This window comes from Stegastes partitus, unplaced genomic scaffold (genome assembly GCF_000690725.1).
Source record: "Stegastes partitus isolate 25-593 unplaced genomic scaffold, Stegastes_partitus-1.0.2 Scaffold1658, whole genome shotgun sequence".
In the NCBI taxonomy this organism is placed as follows: Eukaryota; Metazoa; Chordata; class Actinopteri; family Pomacentridae; genus Stegastes; species Stegastes partitus.
The window spans coordinates 56040-62380 of NW_007579389.1; positions in this window are offsets into that span (position 1 = coordinate 56040).

A 6341-nucleotide genomic window follows, 5' to 3' on the forward strand; every position below is an offset into this window, starting at 1 on the left:
AGCAGGGTGCACACTGGCCCAGAGAAATACCACAGAGCTACGAGGCACAGCAGAGCAGCGAGGGACTCCTCACTGATGGAGTCTGTGCACCTGTGTGTTCCCTTCCTGGATATTTTGTCCTTGTGTTTACTGAAAGACCTACATTCATTATTAATGCAGCACACAATTCTGCAGAAACCCAGTTTTTGCATCATTTTCTTGTTGTCTTTAGAGGTGTGCACAAATCCCTGTAAAACACATTTTCTGTTTGTCACTGAATTTTGCAGAGCCTGTCAGAGTCAGTGTTAGAGTTAAGCTACAGTGTTGTACAATATTTTCCTTATAGAGAAAAAAGCAGGGGTTTTCAGAAGTGGTAAATTCACAGTTGTTTGAAGTCCTGCCTTCGTTAACTGAATAGCAAACTTGGATTTGCTTATTTTAACCACTGTGGCTCCAACATTTGTGCGATGTCTGAAATATAAAGAAGCGCTGCATGTTGACCTTTCTCAAGGTGAGCAGTTTTGTTTTTTTGTCGAACACATGGCGCCTGTTGGCTGTGTCACTGCTGGAGTCTGGTATTGTGGCTTCTGGCATTCACATGACATACAGGGACACAAATAAAATAGTTGCTTTTTCCTGACAGGTTAATGTTATGTTGTGATTTAATCGAAATTTTAACGTGTGACTGACATAAACGTATTTTACATTCTGAATAACAGAAATATGATAATTGTATTATTAACTGCTATGCACATATGTGCCATTATGAACATTGTGTGCCAACTCTGCACAGGAGGAGCCAGCGAGATGCAGCCAGTGAAAAGATGTTCTGCCCCAAACCCAATCTCTCTTTAGGTCTTAATTGCAGCTCCGTGCCAAGTCAGGGCAGATGGCTGTTTCCATGCCAACAAATCATGAAAGAAAAAAATCTTTTAAGAAGATATTATCGTGTTCTTTTACAGGTATTTATCATTGATAGATGTGATACAGGGATGTCTGGTTCTCGCTTACAGCAAGTGCAAGAACAATAGGCAGAGTGGATATAATGATAACAACAATAATGATTTTCAATAAGAAGTAGAAGAAGAAGAAAATTGAGGCTCAACAGTGAAACAAATAATTAATCGGTTAATTAATAAATATATGAAATAAGAAGAAATTTTGAAGATTTAAACATTGAGGAACACAAAAACAGTAACAATACTTGAACACATGAAATACCTAATAACAGTTTGAAAACGTGGCTTTTGGATAAAAGAGTTTTTCCAGCAAGTAGTTCAGTAAATCAGATTTGACTGATGTGTTGCCTCATAAGGGTTTACAACAGGCTACATGGTCACTAAGATTCTGACCACACAAAGGCCTTAGAAATATTAACAAAATATTAAAAATTTATCTTAAAACTTGAACAATTTTAAATAATTCCAGCATTTTAAATGTGCAGAAGGTGTGCAGCTGGATTAGGTTTAAGGTTGGAGCAAAGAGATTTACAGCAAAAAATGTGAGTTAATGAGTTAAACCTTCTCCAGAATGACAAGACTGGCGGTGCACTGCCAAATAAAAGGATATTAGATTTTAAGTCAGTAAGGATGGAATTCCTGCACCATTCGATTCTTAAACAGGACTCATACTAGAAGGGTTTAACTGGAGTCCAGCTGCAACTATCTTTGCTGTTGGTTCCGATGTATAGTTCACTCCTAATATCTCCACTGCATCACTAAACAGATGCTGTACCTTCTCTGGGTTTTTTTGTGCTTTAATTATATTTTTCAGCATCTGTGTTTGCAGTCTTTTATTCACTCTAGGAGAGCAGCAACAGTGAGAATGTCTGCCATCTGTCTTTACTGAATATGTGACTGTTACTGGGTATGTGGTCGCTGTATTTATGTGAGCGTAATTCACTCCTTGAAAGTCTCAGTGAGCGGGTGGTTTACATCGGAGAAGGTTTTGCTAGATTTAATGGTGCCCTTTTTCAACATGTTTTATGTTCTCGCTGCTCTTGAACAGTCTCCACTTTCCCCAAGTCAGAACAGATATCGCTCGTGATTCAGAAGCAGGCTGGATTTATTTTCTTTAGGTCACAAACTCTGAAGGAGCTACTGTAGATAGAAGACTTATACATAACTCCAGCTTTAAAGTCTGACGGACATAGTGAGTCAGACTAGATATGCACTGTCATCGAGTTTTAGAGGAACATACAGTTGTGTATCATCAGCATAGATGTGAAAATGAATGTTGTATAATGTTATTGTTTATGTCACTAACATTGTGTGAATTGAAAATAGGAGCACTTAGAATTGATGACACAGCAGGTGACAGACTCAGACGTAGACGTTGATGACAAAAGCTGGAGGATTGGTGGCCGACAGTATCAAATGCGCGACTCAAATTAGGTTGAATTAAGTCTTCAGAAAACTTGGGATCTCTCTGTGTGGAGTTTATAGGTTCTCACTGGGTTCACCGGCTTCCTCCCACAGCCGCAAAACATGCTGAGGTTAATTGATGATTGCAAATTGTCCGTAGGTGTCACTGTGCTTGGTTGTCTGTCTCTAAGTGTAGCCCTGTGATAGACTGGCGACCTGTCTGGAGTGTCCCCTGACTTCACCCTGAGTCGGCTGGCATAGACTCCTTAGGATAGATGATGGATGATGAGTGATGAGTGGGGTTTCAGTCTCATGAAAGGAACCAAAGCCACACTACAAAAAACAAAAGCCCTAACTGTGAAGTGTATCCACTACTACTGTCACACCAAAGTGACTGAAACTTAAGAACCCTGCTGCCAAGGATGCGTTTCACTTGTTTGAATGCCAGTTTGCAGCCTTTGTCTGCTGGAGGAGGTTTGGCAAGCAACACTTTGATATGTGAATTTTCAAAGCGCCACGTGAGAACAAAGGCAGCTGTGACAGAGCAGGTGCACTTTTTGAAAAAGCTGCAAAATTATTCAACATGTGTCGTTCAAACAGCTGTATAATCAGCAATATTAAAGATAACCTGTACATATGTAGTGCATGGAGGGTTGGAGATTTATCTTTGAGGTTGGTGATGACATGATCTTGTCATAAAGCATCCTGCTGTCTATGTGAGTATTTGCGTTTTTCTTCATTAAATGCATCGTTAGTTTCTTTGCTAGACACTTTTCTTGGTTGCCAGGCAGCATCCACAGCGGATTCCACTACTTTGTTGTTTTTATAAGTAACCTGGCTCATCACAGGATTTGATGTTTTGTAAGACCCCAAAGAGTTTAAGGTTTTTGAATTATTAAAATCCTTCCGTGTTCGGTTTTGGACTGTCTGTCTACACACAGGCACAAATACATTTGTATGCAAGCAAAAATCCTTGCAGTCCTGTCCATCAAACCTCCATCCAAAAACAACAGCTCCACCCCCCACTCCCCAAACACACACACACACATCCATCTCAACCTGCATCTGGGAGACCTCTGGTGGCCCCCCTGTTGTATTTTTAATGCCCTTCTTCTTTCCCAGCTGTGTATAATGAATGTTTGATACAACCTCCCATGGCCACCGGAGAATATGACCAAACTCAGCCCACCGGCACACAAAAGGCCCTGAAATATTCACATCCAGGAGCTGCTGTGTGGACCCCTGCTCCTGACGGGCTTTTTAAGTCAATAATACACCTGCAGTGACTCCATCTACGCTAAATCACATCAATGAGGCTTGCCACGGGGAAATCCAGGGTGAAAGTCTGGGTTTTTTGTGTGTCTCTTTGTGCATCCTTTTGCATCTACACATCCTGTTCTGCCCTTGTCAAATCTGTGACGTTTGTTCTTGCAACGCTCGACTACGAAGTCTGTCTGCTTCCAGAGAAGGCAAAGTTTCAGCAGTTAGATTATCCTCCTGGGAAAACCGAGCATCTTTTATGTTCATATCATAAGATAGAATGGCTTATTATTCACTGCCAGCTGCATTTAACATCTACACGCAGCCATACACGCTCACAGTTCCCTTCTAATGAAATATGACAGAGTGGAAATCCTGTGATCTCACTTCTTTTCATTTGCTATTCACTTGTAGTTGCCCATCTTTAACCCGCCCTCTGATCAAAATTTTTCTTTCATATGAAAAGTTGTTTTTTGTGGAATGGAAGCTTTCCACAACGAGTTTGAATCTCAGAAAACTCTCCATTAGAATGTGAAGCAGATCAGAGATGGATATTGTGATCAGACATCCATATGTGGGATGATTTAAGGTTGAGATGCCAATTTTATGCCGATGCTTTTAAACTGATTTGATATGCCTGAACACTTGACAGAAATATGACTCCAGTCAAACTGTAATTGGTTTTGTGCACACCACTTTCACTGGTCATGTTGGAAGAATCTGTGAGCACCGAGGCTCTATCAGAAATGAGTGTGTTTATCATCTTTATAGCCATTTAAACCAAAATGTCAAATATCACGGTATAGAAATGTCTGGCTGGACCTTACAAATAGTGAAAGTCTATTAGCAATAAATCTTATACTCATTAATTAGCTGGGATCTTTGTTATCCATGCAACCCAAACCAAAAAAAAACTTCCTATCTCCTGTCTGTGAGTTGCCCCAAATACACTGAATTATTCCTAAAGCTAACATTAAACACCCCAGAATGATGTCTTGCATCCTGACAATGAGCCGCTGGGGTCACATTAAAGGAATAGCAAACGAAATAGACAAACCAATGAAACTGAGACATATGGCACAGACAAGAAAACCAGCAGCTATCTATTACTCCTCCCTGAGGTTAGGGGACTTGCAAAGGATGGATTTTTTTTTTTTAATGGTCAAAACTGATGCAGCAGACACACGGATGTCATGAATCTTGTGTCTCATATTTGTGATGCTGAAAAAAAATGTATCGTACCCACATTCCTGATAATGCAGCTCTGCTACAGCTGCTGCATGGATGCTGACTGGATATATATATATTGTACTTGGCAGAGTCTTGAGTAAATCTGTTATTGAGCCTTTACTCAATTAGAGATATATCTTTCCTCTTCGCTGCTTTATCTGTTATCTACTTAATTAGTGTCTTTTGTTAATCGCTTTATTGGCATTGCCGGTTCACACATGATCTACAAGTCTAGTCTTTTGAGAATGCAGCTGTAGCTCTTGGGAGTTTTAAGCATTCCTGTTTTTTGAAATTCACACCTTTCTTTAGTAAGTGAGGAATGTTACTTGGTTGTGCAGTTGCTCTCTATTTAAGAGGGATTCTTTTTGTACCAGAGTATTCGCCAGATGAAGGTCTAGCACCCAAACACGGATGGTAATTTTGGTGAATGAGGACAAGTGCTGGTTCAGTGTTGGTGAGTGACGCTCTCTGTGGCCTGTTTAATCAGTGTGTAGGGAGACAATCACTGTGATGAGCTATCTGGAGTCAGAGCAAATGGTTTTTGTAGGTAATTCTGTGTCAAAGTAGTTCTCTAATATGCTCGGAGAAAGTTTGTGTTGCCAGGCTGTGATGCTGGTGAGTCTGAGTTCTGTGTTTCTGTAGCTCCAGCTGTGGTAAGTTGCTGTGTTTCTGTCCTGGTCCGGCTTCAGAGAGGATTCCTCGGAGTCTGTTGGGGGGTTTGGTAGTGTGGTAAGAAAATGGTTGGAGCAGTTGTCTCTGAGTACGTCTGAGGCTGCAGGTGGGGTCCTCGGTTGCTTCACGGGGCGTGTGGGTTCTGAGTGCATAAATACCCACCACAAGTACCACCTAAAGACTAGGGGGGAGTTCAGTCAGTTCTGGTGAGGCCGTCAGGGAGACGGAGCCATGGTAACGATTCTGATTGTTGGAGAACAGCGTGTTTGTCGTGTTGAGGTTTGTATTGGTTTGAGTATTCAGGCAGTTGCAGCTTCCCAGTGCCGAGAAGGTCCAATTGAACCAGTCCAGTGCTCATCACCTGTTCCTGAGGGGCTGCCTCACCTGTTCTGATTCACCAATTCCCAGTGGGAACACCATCTTTATGGGGGGTACGACGACCCTCCATCAGTCCACCAGGTGTCCCTGTTTTCTTGTTGCAGAGGCTGAGTGGAGGGTCGTTGGTTGATTGAGCCACACCTGGGCCCAGTGGCTCTGTCATATAAGGCCTCCCTCATTCCCTCATTCTGTCTCTTGCCTGTTCTCTGACAGATTCTTTCTGACAGGAGCTGCCTGTCTCCAGGAACACCAGCAGCATGGTCTTTGGGTTCTGCTTGGTTGTTTTTATGCACCTTTTTTGATCACCACCACCAGAGTTTTGTCTCCCGATTTTTGTTACAGTTGTTGAGCAGAGCTGTAACAAACGGGGACTCGTCCGGCAAACTCAATGACACAAGAGACTGTCGAAAAATACATAAATTGTACAAACTCTGCCAGCAAGAATGCAGGCTGTCATGA